At 46.2% G+C, this 14432-nt stretch overlaps 1 protein-coding gene across 3 annotated transcripts in view; it reads right to left on the minus strand.

Annotated features, from left to right (window-relative positions):
- Window positions 1–8980, minus strand: part of Helz (helicase with zinc finger) — a 143307-nt gene extending 134327 nt beyond the window's left edge. For all 3 annotated transcript variants that reach the window (XM_052197429.1, XM_052197428.1, XM_052197427.1), the window contains exons 1-3: window positions 8913–8980; window positions 7487–7542; window positions 1938–1994 (exon numbers count right to left, since the gene is read on the minus strand). The gene's annotated coding sequence lies outside the window, so the exon portion shown is untranslated. The remainder of the gene's footprint in view (window positions 1–1937; window positions 1995–7486; window positions 7543–8912) is intronic.
- Window positions 8981–14432: the final 5452 nt, after the last annotated feature.

Genomic DNA, 14432 nt, shown 5'->3' on the forward strand with positions numbered 1-14432 from the left:
ATAGAGTTTCATATAGCCTACACTGGCCTAGAACTTGTTATACAGCCAAAGCTAGCCTTGAACTCCCACCCTCCTGCCTCAACCTCCTGATTGCTGAGATTAGGATACATACCAGGGTCTGGAGGGGTGGCTCAGCAGTTAAGAGCACTGGCTGCTCTTCCAGAGGTCCTGAGTTCAAGTCCTAGCACCCACATGGTTGGTGGTGGCTCACAACCATCTGTAATGGGATCTGATGCCCTCTTCTAGCATGCCAGCATACATGCAGATAGAGCACTCATATGCATTAAATAAGAAAGAAAGAAAGAAAGAAAGAAAGAAAGAAAGAAAGAAAGAAAGAAAGAAAGAAAGAAAGAAAGAAAGAAAGAAAGGAAGGAAGGAAGGAAGGAAGGAAGGAAGGAAGGAAGGAAGGAAGGAAGGAGCCTGGCTCTGTAGCATTCCTATTTTAACATCAAAGACCAAGATAATAGACAAAGAACATTGTCTGTCTTTAGTAAGTAGGCATTTCAGCAAAACACAAATAATTTGGAAGGCTGATAGCACTAAGTAAAAACAGTGTAACATTTAGGAAGAAAGTCTCACCTTTTGTTTCTCTTGGCATAGTCTCAGTATCTAAATCCTCTAAGCATATACATAACATACACTATGCATTTTATACAAGTATGTATATGTATGGGTCTATATGCACAGAGCCATGACCCAGCATGAAGAGAAAGCAATTCAATATTTGGCCTTCAGAACACAGGGTGGTTAGCACTTAAGAATGTTGACATAGGGCTGGAGAGATGGCTCAACAGTTAAGAGCACTGACTGCTCTTCCAGAGGTCCTGAGTTCAAACCATCCTATCCTGATCAGAGACCACACTAGACTCTAGGCCTTTTAACTATAGAACCCACCCTCATCGTCATATGTACTTTGTTATGGCATTCCAAAGTAGTCATACTTTAACTACTTGAAGTCTGATCTAGGTTGATGACGTCAGTCTGAGCTGGGCTCTCATTCTCGCCTCTTCGTGGATCTCTGCCTGCATTGACACTTGCAGGGTCACCCTCATATCTGCACATGGACGCAGGTCCCTGTGGAAGCCAGAGGCCTTTGGCTTCCTTGGAAATGGAGTTACAGATGTTTGTAAGCTTCCTGACGAGGGCACTGGGAACAGAACTGGGCTCTCTACAAGTGTAGTGTTCTTAACTTCTGAGTCACCTCTCCAGACCCCAAAATGCCCCGATACACAAAAAGCACTTACAACAAAAAGAATATCTGGCAAAGTAAAGTTTACTAATAAGACACAAATAAACGGGGAAAGAGAAGTACACAGCGGCTAAGGACGACTGCAATTTGGCAGCACATATACTAAAGTTGGAAAAGATTCAAAGACTAGCTCACAACCATCCGTAATGAGATCTCACGCCCTCTTCTGGAGTGTCTGAAGACAGATACACTGAACTTACATATAATAAATAAATAAGTCTTTAAAAAAAAGAAAGAAATGTTGACACAGAAGCTAGTAGATCTCTCCAGTTCCAATCACACGAGCCTCTGGGCCATTACTCATCAGAATACAAGTCCAAGAAGGATGCCCCTCCTTGCTGTCACCACACACACTACACTGACAGAGCTGGCTCTGTCCCATCTGTTCTGAAGTAGCCAAGTCAGTTAGGTCCTCCAGCCCCAGGCCATCTGTCTGACCCAGCTGTGTGTCACTCCACCTTGCCCCATGCCATCTTTCTAGCCAGACATTCTTATCAGGATGAAGCCTCCAAACACCGCCAAGGTACAATGACACATAGGTATAAAAATTCACCATGAGACCCATCACTCTGTATATTAACAATTAACAGAAGCAAAAAGGTGAGATGAAGCCTCTCCGGAGCCCCTTCTTCAGGCCTTCCCGAGTCTCTTCTCCTCAGTAACGCTCTCCTAAGCCATCTCTACTCACCTGCAGTTCACTGCACTGGGTGTCACCCAAATAGCCCATCAGAGCTCTTTATAATGTCTGAAAGAGAGAAAACAGCTTTTAAATATCGCAGACTGCCAGCTGTGCTGGCGCACACCTGTGACCCCAGTGCTCGGGTGACGGGGACACGCTCCGTGACGGGGGCACTCTCTGACAAGGGCATGCTGACTTAAGGCATGATTTGATCCCGGCCATACATCACTACCCGTCTCCAAAACATACATGACTAAATCACAAGAACAAATTAGCAACTGCTGTTATCACTGCAGACGTGTCTGTATCCTAGTCACAGAATCTGGTAATTCAGTCAGATGTAGCCATAGACCAAAAGGCCTGATGATGCTAAAGGTTCTCACACTCTTACTGAGTCACATAACCTGGGGCGAGGCAGGTTCTCCAGACCTGCACTTCCTCATCTGGGAAATGGGAAACTTGGGAGGAGAGTGCCTGCCTGGCATTCATAAAGTCCTGAATTCAATACCCAGAACTGACATAGAGACACATGTCTGTAACTCCAGAACCCAAGAAGCGGAGGCAGGAGAATCAAAGATTCAAGGTTAGGGATGGAGAGATGATTCAGCACTGAATGCTCCCGCAGAGGCTGGAGGTCCCCAATACACACATGGTCGCTCACACCATCTGTAATTCCAACTCCAGGGGACCTCTCTGTCTCCAAGAGCATCAGACATGCATGTAGTACACATACAGATAAAACATACACACAGATAAAACATTCATAAAGATAAAACATTCACATACATAAAATAAATCTTAAAAATATTTTATTAAAAAAAAACAAAAACAAAAACCAACAACAACAAAAACACGGTTCTCTAGGCAGAGGTAGCACATGCCTATAGTCCAGCCTCAGGAGGCAGAGGCAGGCAGTTTTCTGTGAGTTGAAGGCCAGCCTTATCTATTAAGCAAATTTCAGGATAGCCAGAACTACACAGAGAAACCCTGTCTCTAAATAAATAAATAAACAGTTCAAGATTTCCATCAGCTACAGTTCAAAGCCGGCCTGGATCACATGAAATTCTGTCTCAAAAATAAGAAAGGAAAGAAAAAGAAAATGAGAAAGTAAAACTAACCAGAGATAAAAGAGCAAAGTTTAGCCAAACAATGGTGACACACACCTTAGACCCCAGTAGAAGCAGAGACAGGTGGTTTTCTGTGAGTTCAAGGCCAGCCTGGTCTACAAAATAAAGTCCAGGACAGCCAGAGCTATACAAAGAAACCATGTCTCAAAAAACACACAATAGATAAATGAACAAAACAGAAAATAAAAGATCAACAAATGGAGGGGGATGGGGGGATGGCTCAGGAGTTAAGAGCACTGGCTGCTCTTCCAGACGTCCTGAGTTCAAATCCCAGCAACCACATTGTGGCTCACAACCATCTGTAATGGGATCTGATGCCCTCTTCTGGTGTGTCTGAAGACAGCCACAGTGTACTCATACATATAAAATAAACAAAACCTTTAACAAAAAAAACCTACATGTCTAAGACTAATAATCTACAGTTCAACAGTAGCTTGTCACTAATGCTTCTTGTCACCACAAAGCAGAACAGACATCTAATGTCTATGTCAATGGCCATGCCTGCTGAACTTCTCCCTCCATTTCTACTGTTGCCTTATACTTTAGGATCAGAGGCCTTCCAAAAACTAAATGACACATATAATTTGTCTGTGTAAATGCCACACATGTGCTGATAGCCACAGAAGTCAGAAGAGCTAACATTATAGGCAGCTGCGAGCCACCCAATGTGGCTGCTGGGTACCAAACTCAAGACCTCTAGAAGAGAAACAAACGCTCTTAACCACTGAGCCATCTAGTCCTCCAGCCCCTTTTTTATTTTAAACCATATATAAATACACACACATACAAATGTATATATATATACATTTATACACACACACACTCAAGTGTTGCTCAATTTAACTTACCATATGCATGCATGATTTTTTAAACTGTATTATTTATAAAGACACCTAGCAGGCTGTGTTTATAAGAACACTTCCACCATAAGGTGTATTTCCACAAAGCAGGGTGAAAAGTGAAAAGGGCAATTCAGGTGTTGATAAGACAAGCAAAAGTATGGCACAGAGATAAACTCACAGTCACTCACACTTCAGAGCGGGTCAGTAAAGAGCAGGTGAGGATGACGGGAGATCGGGCTCCGTGGGTAATGGAGCTCACCACACATGCCTGCTGCCTGAGGTCAGTCTGCAGATCCCATGGAAAGGGGGGATGAGAGCCAACGCCACAGAGTTGTCCTTTGACCTCTGCACATGCACACACACTAAAACTTTTGATTAGATGTGTGTGTGTGTGTGTGTGTGTTATATATATGATGAATCAGGTCTTTTATTCAAAAGCAATACAAATTTCTATTTCACCAGACTTCCTGATCTTAGGAAAATGAACATAGTATGTTTACAAGCATGAACAAGTTGATAAAACTTTTGATTTAAGAAAGAAAGCTTCGGGCTGGAGAGATGGCTCAGTGGGTAAGAGCACTAACTGCTCTTCCGAAGGGCATGCGTTCAAATCCCAGCACCCACATGGTGGATCACAACCATCTATAAAAGAGATCTGATGCCATCTTCTGGTATCTGAAGACAGCTGCAGTGTACTTACATATAATAAATAAATAAATCTTTAAAAAAAAAAAAAAAAAGAAAGAAAGAAAGCTTCGATTTCTTTCAGGTAACTGAAAGCATAGCAAATACTTAACATGAATATAACATAAGTATTTACATATATGGATGCATATATTATATGGAGGTATATATCATATAACATAAATGTAACATATATGCAAATAGTCTTCATGCTATACCAGTGGTGGTCTTAAAAAGAATACTGATTATCAGATTCTGAATTTCCGAGTCTTATCTCAGGCAGCCCTGCCGTGGCAAGAGCGCACGCCCCAGAAACCATGCGGACGCAGCCACACACTAAAGGGACCAGGAAGCTGATGTGGCCACTCTCCCCACATTACACTTTTCTTCTAGAAAACATTTCAAAATACGACTTAGCAATCCAATTACATTTGCAAGTGTGTTTACCTAAGTTTACGAAAATAAACAACCCTAAGAATCTTATTTCTTGCACTAGGCCTGCATTTGGGATTGAGTGACAGACAATTACAGGCTGATTTGCATTCAGTGTTAATGTCAAACCTACCTAAACAGAGAACGCAGGTGCGTTTATAAGGTTTAGTCAACTTCCCTGAGGATTCCTGTGCACTAGTCTCAGCTTTTCACAAAAACGCTGTAGTTTATCATTTTTTTCTAGACTTTTTCATTTTATGTGTAGGAGTATATGTATGTCTGAGTGTCACATACATGCCTAGTGCTCAGAGGTCAGAAGAGGGTGTTGGATCCCCTGGAACAGATGATTGTAAATGTCTGTGTAGATCCTGGGACCAGCTGAGCCAGCTCTCCAGCGCATGTGCTGCCGACTTTAGAGTTTCACAAGCCTTCCACAAGCAGGAACAGCTTCACCTAGCCTTTAGCAGTGCTCCCCACGCCACTAAAACTGGACAGTCTGGATACACATACAGACTTTAAAGACAGTGATGACTGAATTCATTTAAGCTATCTGACGATGAAATTTCTAACTAACAATGGCAAAAGGTAATGGAGAGCTGACAGAGAGACACCAGACTGTATTAACTGACTCCTCCACGATACAACCTTACCTAAAAATAGAGCCCAAGTTTATCAGCCAAAAGACAGCCAAAAAAGCCGTGTCTTCACTCAGCTCAAAGACAGTCTTCTACTCTATAGTGACCTTTGACCCTAGGGTAGTTCCCATTTTAGAATACTTCGTGTATAACAAGCTGCTTGTTGGTGGCCAACTGACAGTTTCACCTTGAACAATAATACTTGTCTACACATGTGGAAACTGTGAAAACTATGTCTCGTCACAATTCAGGCTGAGGAACTGTAGCCCCACAAAATCACCTACTCTGTAAGCACTCAACTTTTAAACTCCAAGTGAACGAACGTTTCTGGGGCAAAAAAACAGATCTATGGCTCCTTGCTACAGAACTACCTATTTATTTTGAACAAAACAAGAGGAGAGTTCAAACTGGGAGGTCTGAGACAAGAATAAGCGTCCATTTGCTGAAAACAAATTTAAAACTCTATATTTGCTCTGCCAAAAAATAAATAAATAAAAATAATTAAAATAGGCACTACTGGGTTTCAACCCAAGTGGAAGCGCTCTGTGCTAGAAGACTCTGGATCTCTGTCCCCCTCCCTTTTCCAAGTCCCCACCCCCCCCCCCCATTGTATTTTAAGGGCAAAGTGACAACTGTAAGCTTTAAGCTTCAGGGGCTGGGGAGTATAGCTTACTCTGAAAAAGATGTACTAGACACAAAAAGCTGGCAAGGATCTCAAAATCTAAATGCCCAAATGTGGGGGGTAGGGTTAAATAAATCTACAATAATCCAATTGACCATAATTACTTATATTTCTCTAAAGCAACCCCAGTTAAGGTATCATTAAGTTGAGAAAATGGTTGAAAACTCTTAACAAGCTTCTCTCTCCCTGGTACACAGTACGAACTGTTCACTAATATACAAATGTCCTTTAAATCCAAGGCATTATACCAGGCATAACTTTAATCCCTGCATTCCCAGGAGTTCAAGGCCAGCCTTGCCCACTTAGCCAACCAACAACAGTGATACCCTTTCCTTCTTTCTCCCTGTCTGCGCTGTCTGTCTCTGTCTGTCTGTCTGTCTGTCTCTCTCTCTCTCTCTCTCTCTCTCTCTCTCTCTCTCTCTCACACACACACACACAAATCCAAAGTATTACCTGGGATGAATAAAACAATAATCTGAATTTACATAGCACAGGTTATCAGAAGTGACAACAGAGTAGTCATATCCCCTAAGCCACACAGAACTTAACATTATTATTTTTTGTTCTAAAGTACTATCAGACATTTACTATTCAGCTTTGGAGAAAATAGAAGGAACTGGGGATGTGGCTCAATGGTTCTGCACTTTCCTAGGATATGTGAGGCCATTAGGTCTCATACATACCAGCACCACAAAACAAACAAACAAAAAAAAAAAAAAACTAAGAAAAAAATATAGAAGTGATTGCTTGCCAAAAAATATTATTTGCAATGGAAAAGGATATACCTCATGAACATTTCACAAACTGCGGGTGCGCGTGCATATTTCATCTACCCAACTTCTTATCCTCGGTGTGGAGCAAGCAATAGACATTAAAACAGATCAAATGTAGACGATCCGATTAAAGCTACACAAGGAGATATGAAGAGGCAAACTACAACTGCTCCTGGAAAAGACACTGATCAAGGATAGACGCAAACATCATTTGGCTCAAGATAAGCTTCTTGGAGCCACTAAAAAGGATGTCTTTTCTAAATCTAGCCTTGCCTGGATCCCAAGTGTCTGCCTGGTCTATTTGGAAAGTACCTTCAGCCTGACCCTTGAGTTGGTTACAAGAAAGAGGGAAAACGGGGCGTAGTTTTGAACTTCAGTCTCACCTTGCACATCTCACCGGCTCTGTAGTTCATTAGTGATCAATTACTTCATCCAATTCCTGGGGCAAACAGAAAAGCAGATTATGGCTGTGCAGCACCAGCTGAAGCTGTTACCAGTAGCAAACATTTTCTAGCCCTTTAGTAAAAGAACATGGAGACTTCAAGTGGAAAAAGTTATTTAAAAAACTTTTTAAAAAAAGGAACAGTATGAAGCTTTGGAGGGGAAAAGCTTTGCTCCTTTTACATAAAATTGAAAATATTTTCTTTCAGCAACAGATTAGAAAATAGTCTTCAACCTTAAACATAATAAACTTATCTATTCTGCACTGATTCGTCTTGCTTTCAAAAATAAAAGTAGGAAGAAAAAAAAGGAGAGGAAAAAAGCTATTCATATGAGTGATGAGAGCAAAAGCAAGAACTGGACCAGATAACGTCTCCCTCCCGCCGCCCCCCCCCGCCCCCCCCCCCCCGCCCCGCTGCTCCCGGAATCCACTATCTCTGAAGTTACACTTTTGATTATATTAATGGCTTGCCTAAAAAGTGTAACTTTGCAAGGGAGAAGGAATGCCAATTTCGGAGTTCAACAAAAAACTTACAAGGTTCTCAACCCAAAAGAAATCTGAAGTCTCTGGAAGACCCTCGGCAAAGGCCAGGGGGCAGAAGACATAACTCGGTTTTTTTTTTTTTTGGGGGGGGGGCAAGTGAGAGAGAAATCTCAGTTCCTAGTTAGGATTGTGTGTCCGAGCCCTTGGGGGTAAAAAGAGAGAGAAAAAGGAAAGAAAGGGCCTTTTGAGACACCTCTAGGAAGAGATAGTGCATTTGTTTTTGTAGATGTGCTCACGAGCCACGCAGGTCCCAGAAGGGGGGCGGGGAGGGGGGACCACAGTGAATCTTGGGCAGAGCCCCCTGCTGGAGAGGGGCGCCCCCTGACCCACTTCTGCAGTCCTCTTCCCTGAGGTCGCCGCCCCACCCTGGGTGGAAATGCTAACCGGGAGGGCTGCACCGCGCGTGGCGTGGGAGGCCGCCTGCTCCCCACCCTAAGCCGTGACCCTGGGGCGCGGGGCGTGCGGGGACCCGGGTCGGCCCGTGCTGGAGCAGCCTCGCGCGGGCTCCCGGGTCCCCCCGAACCTCGGGCGTGTGCAAGGACCTCCGGGTTACCGCCTGGGTCCCTGGCACCTCAGCCCCCCAGCGGAGGGAAAAGGAGATTGAGCAGGGGAAGAAGCAGTAAACAGCTCCAGCGTCCGGGCCTCGCCTCTGAGAGAGCCCCGCTCCCCAGGCCCTGCCGCCGGCCGTCGGGGCCCCCCGCTGTCCCCGGGGCCGCGCTGTCCCGGACCCGGAGCACCCGAGTAGAGTCCAGGCCTCTCCCGGGATGGCTCTGGAGGCTCCCGAAGCGACCCGGGCAGCGGAGAACGGGGAAGTCAGGACTTACCTGTCATTACTTTCTACGCCATCTTGGATCCACTTGTCAACGTCCCCACAAAGCATTATGGGTAAGAAAGAGCCTTTAAAGTGACTCCCCCCCCCCTCGGCCCCCGACTCCCGCCTCCCGCCGCCGGCGCCGCCCCCTCCGGCCGCACCTCCCTCCGGAAAGTTGGCCCCAGAGGCCCGCCCGGCCCCCTTCAGCGCCAGCGGGACTTCTCAAGGAACACCCTTACTCACACACCCAGTTTTCCAACTGTGCCTTTGGGGTGCGCTCTCTTCCCCCCACTGTCCCTATCTCCCCGATTCCTTACGCAAGCTGCTGTCTGCCCCGCCGCGATCCTGTCCTAGAAGCCAGATACCCTACTCCTGCATTCAATCAACGCGTAGTGTCCCGGACGCGGGTGGTGTGCGAGCCGGCTAGCGGATGCCTAGATGTATGCAGGGATGCATGAGCGCATGAATGCGCACGCCTGCGAGCGGTCCCCCAGCTCCAGGTCCTTGCTACCGCACGCGCTTCCTGCCCCAGGGCATCCGCCACGCATGTCGCACCCGCGCGCGGGGACAGTGTCGGTATCCTTAGAAGCTACTCTGGGGCCCTGGGATCCTAGGAACTCAGTGAAACGCCGAGTCAACCCGCCCACAAAGCTGCAATTGGGATCTGGGAAGGTTAAACTAAATGCAACTTTTACCCCCAGTTTTCACAGCCTCGCGCGGTCCCCTCCTCTCGGCGGGTAACGTGATCTGCGACCCTGTAGGTCGGAGGACCCCTCCCCTAGGAATGTGGCTTTGGGCTCCGTAGGATTCAGCCGGGTTAGAGTCCAAATTGTGGACTGTGACTTCCCGGTGCAGGTAACTCAGGGGAGCCTGGCTGCAGAGTCTGGGTGGGGCGTGGATGCGCGCCTGGACCGGGAGGGGGTCCCCCGGGCGGGTTGGGGAGCAGTGCCTACCACGTTCCAACTGTCTTGTTCCCACAAGGCGGCGGGACTAGGTAGAGGGCGGGCGCCACGCTGGCTCAGGGCAGAGAGAGGAGGGGGATGTCCAGAGTGGCTTGGAGACAACCAGAACGCAGGAAGTAGGAGGCGACCGTGCGCCGGCAACAGACCTTTGCGAGCATCCCGCGGGCATCTGCTTTCTGGTGCAAGACAAGCCCCGCGCTTTCCCCGCCCCTCTCTTTTGCCTCAGGCGAGCGACACCTAGCTCAGGTGACCACCCCCTTTGCTCCCTGAAGTACCAGCTTCTTGCAGCCCTTGTCCTGCCAGAAATGTAGGTCTGTTCATTAATTCCCCACCCCCACCCTATTCGTTCTCTTCCTCCAATGTAAGCATTGCTGAGTTTGAGGACCTCTATATGCTCGCCTCCCTGGAGCAAGATTTGTGTCCAAAAGAAAATGCTCCGAGACTTCCGGGTAGATCCTGTTGTTTAGCTTTAGCGAGGGTTTAATCCCCAGTAACAAATAATTAAATCTCCAACACACCAAAGCTTGCGAACAAAATGCTGTTAAATGGTTCTGTAAATTCAAAGATACTGTGGGCTGCAGCCTTATCATGTAAACACACTCTTTTCGGTGCAAGGGGAGGGTCTTAGATCTACCTTTTTTTTAGGTACCCTTGGTTCCCACCAGAGGTGTCTGGGGCTACCTGAGTAATTGCTGACAACCTCTGCCCGTAGGGGGCAAAGCTCCACCATTCTATTGTCTCAGCCTGAAGACACAGGTGAGGTGTGGACTCATTAAGGGATTGGCCCTGGGGTCACTCTTGAGGGAGGAGAAGGTGAGTCACTCCAGCGGACTTGGAAGAGGCATTCAAGGGAGGGACCTCCCCTGAGTCACCGCTTTCCAGAGCTTCTGAGAAGCTCCCGTTGGGTTGGAGACAGGAGCCATCAGCTCTGGGCACCCCTAGGGTGGTCAAGGTGTCCCCTACAGGTCCCTTTGCTCTCCCTGCTAAGGAAGGCTCCCACATCCTGTGTCCAGGGTACCCTAGTTGCCCCTCCTCCAGTCCCTGTATTTCTTTAGCCACTAGGATGCACTAATGCAATGATTGGCAACTTCGAGTGGGCGATCTGAGCTTCCTTGTAAGTAAGTAATCAACCGAAGCACACATGGCTATGCCTGCCAAGCTGCCTCATTGGTAGGTAGTCTTGCTTTGCTTTAGAAAAACTTTGGCCCAAAGACAGATTCCATTTATGTCACTGCCCCTAGCGTGTGTTCTGGCAGGTTCTTGTCCCAGATGCCACCTGTTACTGGTGCTAAGAGAACCTCCTAACTCTCCTCTTGGGGCCTGCCCTTACATTCTGCTGTCTGTCTGACCAACTCGGATAGACCGTCATATTTCACATTTGTAAAATACAAATCAAGCCATGTGACTCCCTTATGCCTTCACATCACAATTGAGATGAGCCTAAGTTCCCAGGCATGGCCTACAGCTCAATATGAGATTCCCTTGTCTTCCCTTTCTCCATGATGAGTCCAGTGTGTCCTCCCTCTTTCCTATATCACCCCAAGTTCTTTCCCTGAGAAAAATATGTCCCTTGATCATCAGCTAACTCATCATCCAGGTCACTTTTAGTGTCACTCCTCCAAAAGGACTTTTGCCATCCCCTTAAATGAAACAGGCCAGTTGATTCTACTACCATTATTAGAAATTGTCTTATCAGGGCTGGAGAGATGGCTCAGTGGTTAAGAGTACTGATTGCTCTTCCAAAGATCCTGAGTTCAAATCCCAGCAACCACATGGTGGCTCACAACCATCTGTAATGAGACCTGATGCCCTCTTCTGGTGTGTCTGAACACAGCTACAGTGTACTAAGATATAACAAATCTTTTAAAAAAAGAAATTGTCTTACAATTTGTCTTATCATCTGACCCTCTCCCACGGATGCTTAGCATATATTTGCTGACAAAGTTTTACCAGCACAAGGGGGTAATGCGACAGTGCTGATGCCTGAAATGGACTGACCATCTTTTCCAACAGCTCTGATTGCGTTCAGCTGGGGACAACTCAGCTGCTGTTGACCCTGCCCTGCTTCTGAGCTGACTGACCCTGGTTCCCTCTTCCTTCCCCATCTTCTCTCTCCCCCATCACCCACGGCCACACCTTCTTAGTCTGAAGACTGCCAAGACTCCGGCTCTAGGCCTCTGTTCTTTAGATATATTGTCTAGTCACCTCTTTCCTAGACTTAAATGTTCACACCAGAAAGGGATTCCTGAGTGTCTTGGACCGCTCTGATGCCTTCTCCTGAGTGTGCAACTTCCTAGTATCTCTCATAGACACTCCAACCCCATGTTCTTATAACAGGAAGACCAGAAGCTTGCTATGTAGCCAATACTAACCCTGACACCTGACCTTTCTGCCCCTGCCTCCCAAGTGGTGAGATTACGACTACATCCCACCAGGCTCCCCGACTACAATTCAGTTGGGTTTTGGTGGTGGTGGTGGTGGTGGTGGTGGTGGTGGTGGTGGTAGTGGTGGTGGTGGTGGTTTTGGTTTTTTGGTTTGTTTGGTTTTTTAACTTGAGTTGTATGTGTGGTATATGTGTGTGTGCACATCTGTACATACATATGGCTAAGCCGGAGGAGGGTATCAGCTGTCATCCTCTCTCAGGGACCCTTTAGCTCTCTGTTTCAGTTAGACTGGCTGGAGAGAAAGCTTCCAGAATCTGCATGTCTCTGCTCTCCAATGACAGGGTTATAAGCACACCCCTCTTTTCTCAGCTTTTTCTGTGTGCGTGCTGGTGATGTGAACTCAGGTCCCCAAACATTTGTTTGTACAGCAAATGTTCTTACCCACTGAGCCATCTTGTGAGAGGCAGTTCTAGCCTACAAGGTGGGTCCTCAGGATTCATCTCAGGTCACCAGGCTTGGCAACAGGCACCTTTACCCACTGAGCCATCTTGCCAGCCCTCTATGTGTTTTTGTCGGGATGGCCTAGAACTCTCAGTCTTCCTGCCTCACCCCAGCACCACCCCACCCTTCATGAGACCTGCACCATCGAACCCAGCTCTTCAGCCTCCATTTTTGTTTCCAGTATTTTAGATTCCCTAGTCACTTCTAATGGCCATTCCCATTTTGCTGTAAAAACTCGAGGGAGCTGCTGCTGTCTCTCTGTCTTATTTTAAATTGCAGGATTCTTACACATAAGCCATATTTCTCTCCCTGTTTTGTTGTTTTGGTTAGCAAGGCCTTTTCACATAACATAATAGGTGTTTGCTTACACCTGCAGTGGAACATAACATCAATTTAGTCCTAATGTGTTTTCTAGAAAAAATTCTGCAAATAGAGACTGAGATGGCTCAGCAGTTAAAGCAAGCATAAAGAATGGGGTTCAGATCCCTAGAATCTTAGATAATGTCCGGTAGGAATGGTGGCCTCAGAAGGTAGAGACAGGACAGGTATGAAGAAATAATGATGCCAAACATGAGCCGGGCAGTGGTGGCGCACGCCTGTAATCCCAGCACTCTGGGAGGCAGAGGCAGGCGGATTTCTGAGTTCGAGGCTAGCTTGGTCTACAGAGTGAGTTCCAGGACAGCCAGGGCTATACAGAGAAACTCTGTCTCGAAAAAAACAAAAAAAAAAAAAGAATGATGCCAAACATGGTAGAGCACCTTATATCAACACTGGAGAAGCAGAGACAGTGGGATCTCTGTGAAGTCAAGGTCACAGCCCATACAGTGAGTTCCAGGTCAGCCAGAGCTACCTAGTGAGGCCCAGTGTCAAACAAACAAAAAAGAAAGGAAAGGAAAAGAAAGGGAAAGAAATAATAGCAAGGCATGATGGGAAGGTAAGACAAGAAATTCTCTTGCATCTAGGAGTTTGAAGTCAGTATCAACAGAATAACCAAAATCCTATCTTTAAAAGGGAAACAGAAAATAATGATTTGAAGAATAAAAATAAATAAATAAAATAAAATATCTGTGATTGAAACATTCGACAACAGTGAATGCGACGGGGAAAGGTTAGCCATTGGTATAGCGAAAGCGTTTCAAGGCTCTTACATTATCTGGAAATAAGGGTCACGTATCAGTGACTTAGGGATAAAGCAAGAAATGCAGGTTGGAAATCACAGGACAAGTGGGGAAGGCAAGTGGTAGCCGAGCTGATTATGGGGAGACAACCTGAATAAGGATATTCAGTACAAAAGATGGCAAAATTAAAAGTATGTGAAAAGAAGAAGAAGAAGAAGAAGAAGAAGAAGAAGAAGAAGAAGAAGAAGAAGAAGAGGAAGAAGAGGAGGAGGAGGAGATTGTCAGGACTCCAAGATGGCTCATTGGTTAAAGGCACTTGCTGCCCAACCATGTTAAGTCTTCCCCAGGACCCACGTAAAGATGGAAGGAGAGAGCCACCATCATAGGCATGCCCTCTGACCTTCAGGAATGACACGCTATTACCTCGTTGAGTAGGTATTGTGCAAAAATGAATAGTCACATGGGTGAGAGTTACTTTATCTCATTTGCGCAGGAATAACACTATATTAAATATGTAAAGCCTTATTTGTGTGGGTTTGATTGCAGAAACTAATAAAGTGGCCAGGAG

Source organism: Apodemus sylvaticus, chromosome 10 (genome assembly GCF_947179515.1).
Source record: "Apodemus sylvaticus chromosome 10, mApoSyl1.1, whole genome shotgun sequence".
NCBI lineage: Eukaryota > Metazoa > Chordata > Mammalia > Rodentia > Muridae > Apodemus > Apodemus sylvaticus.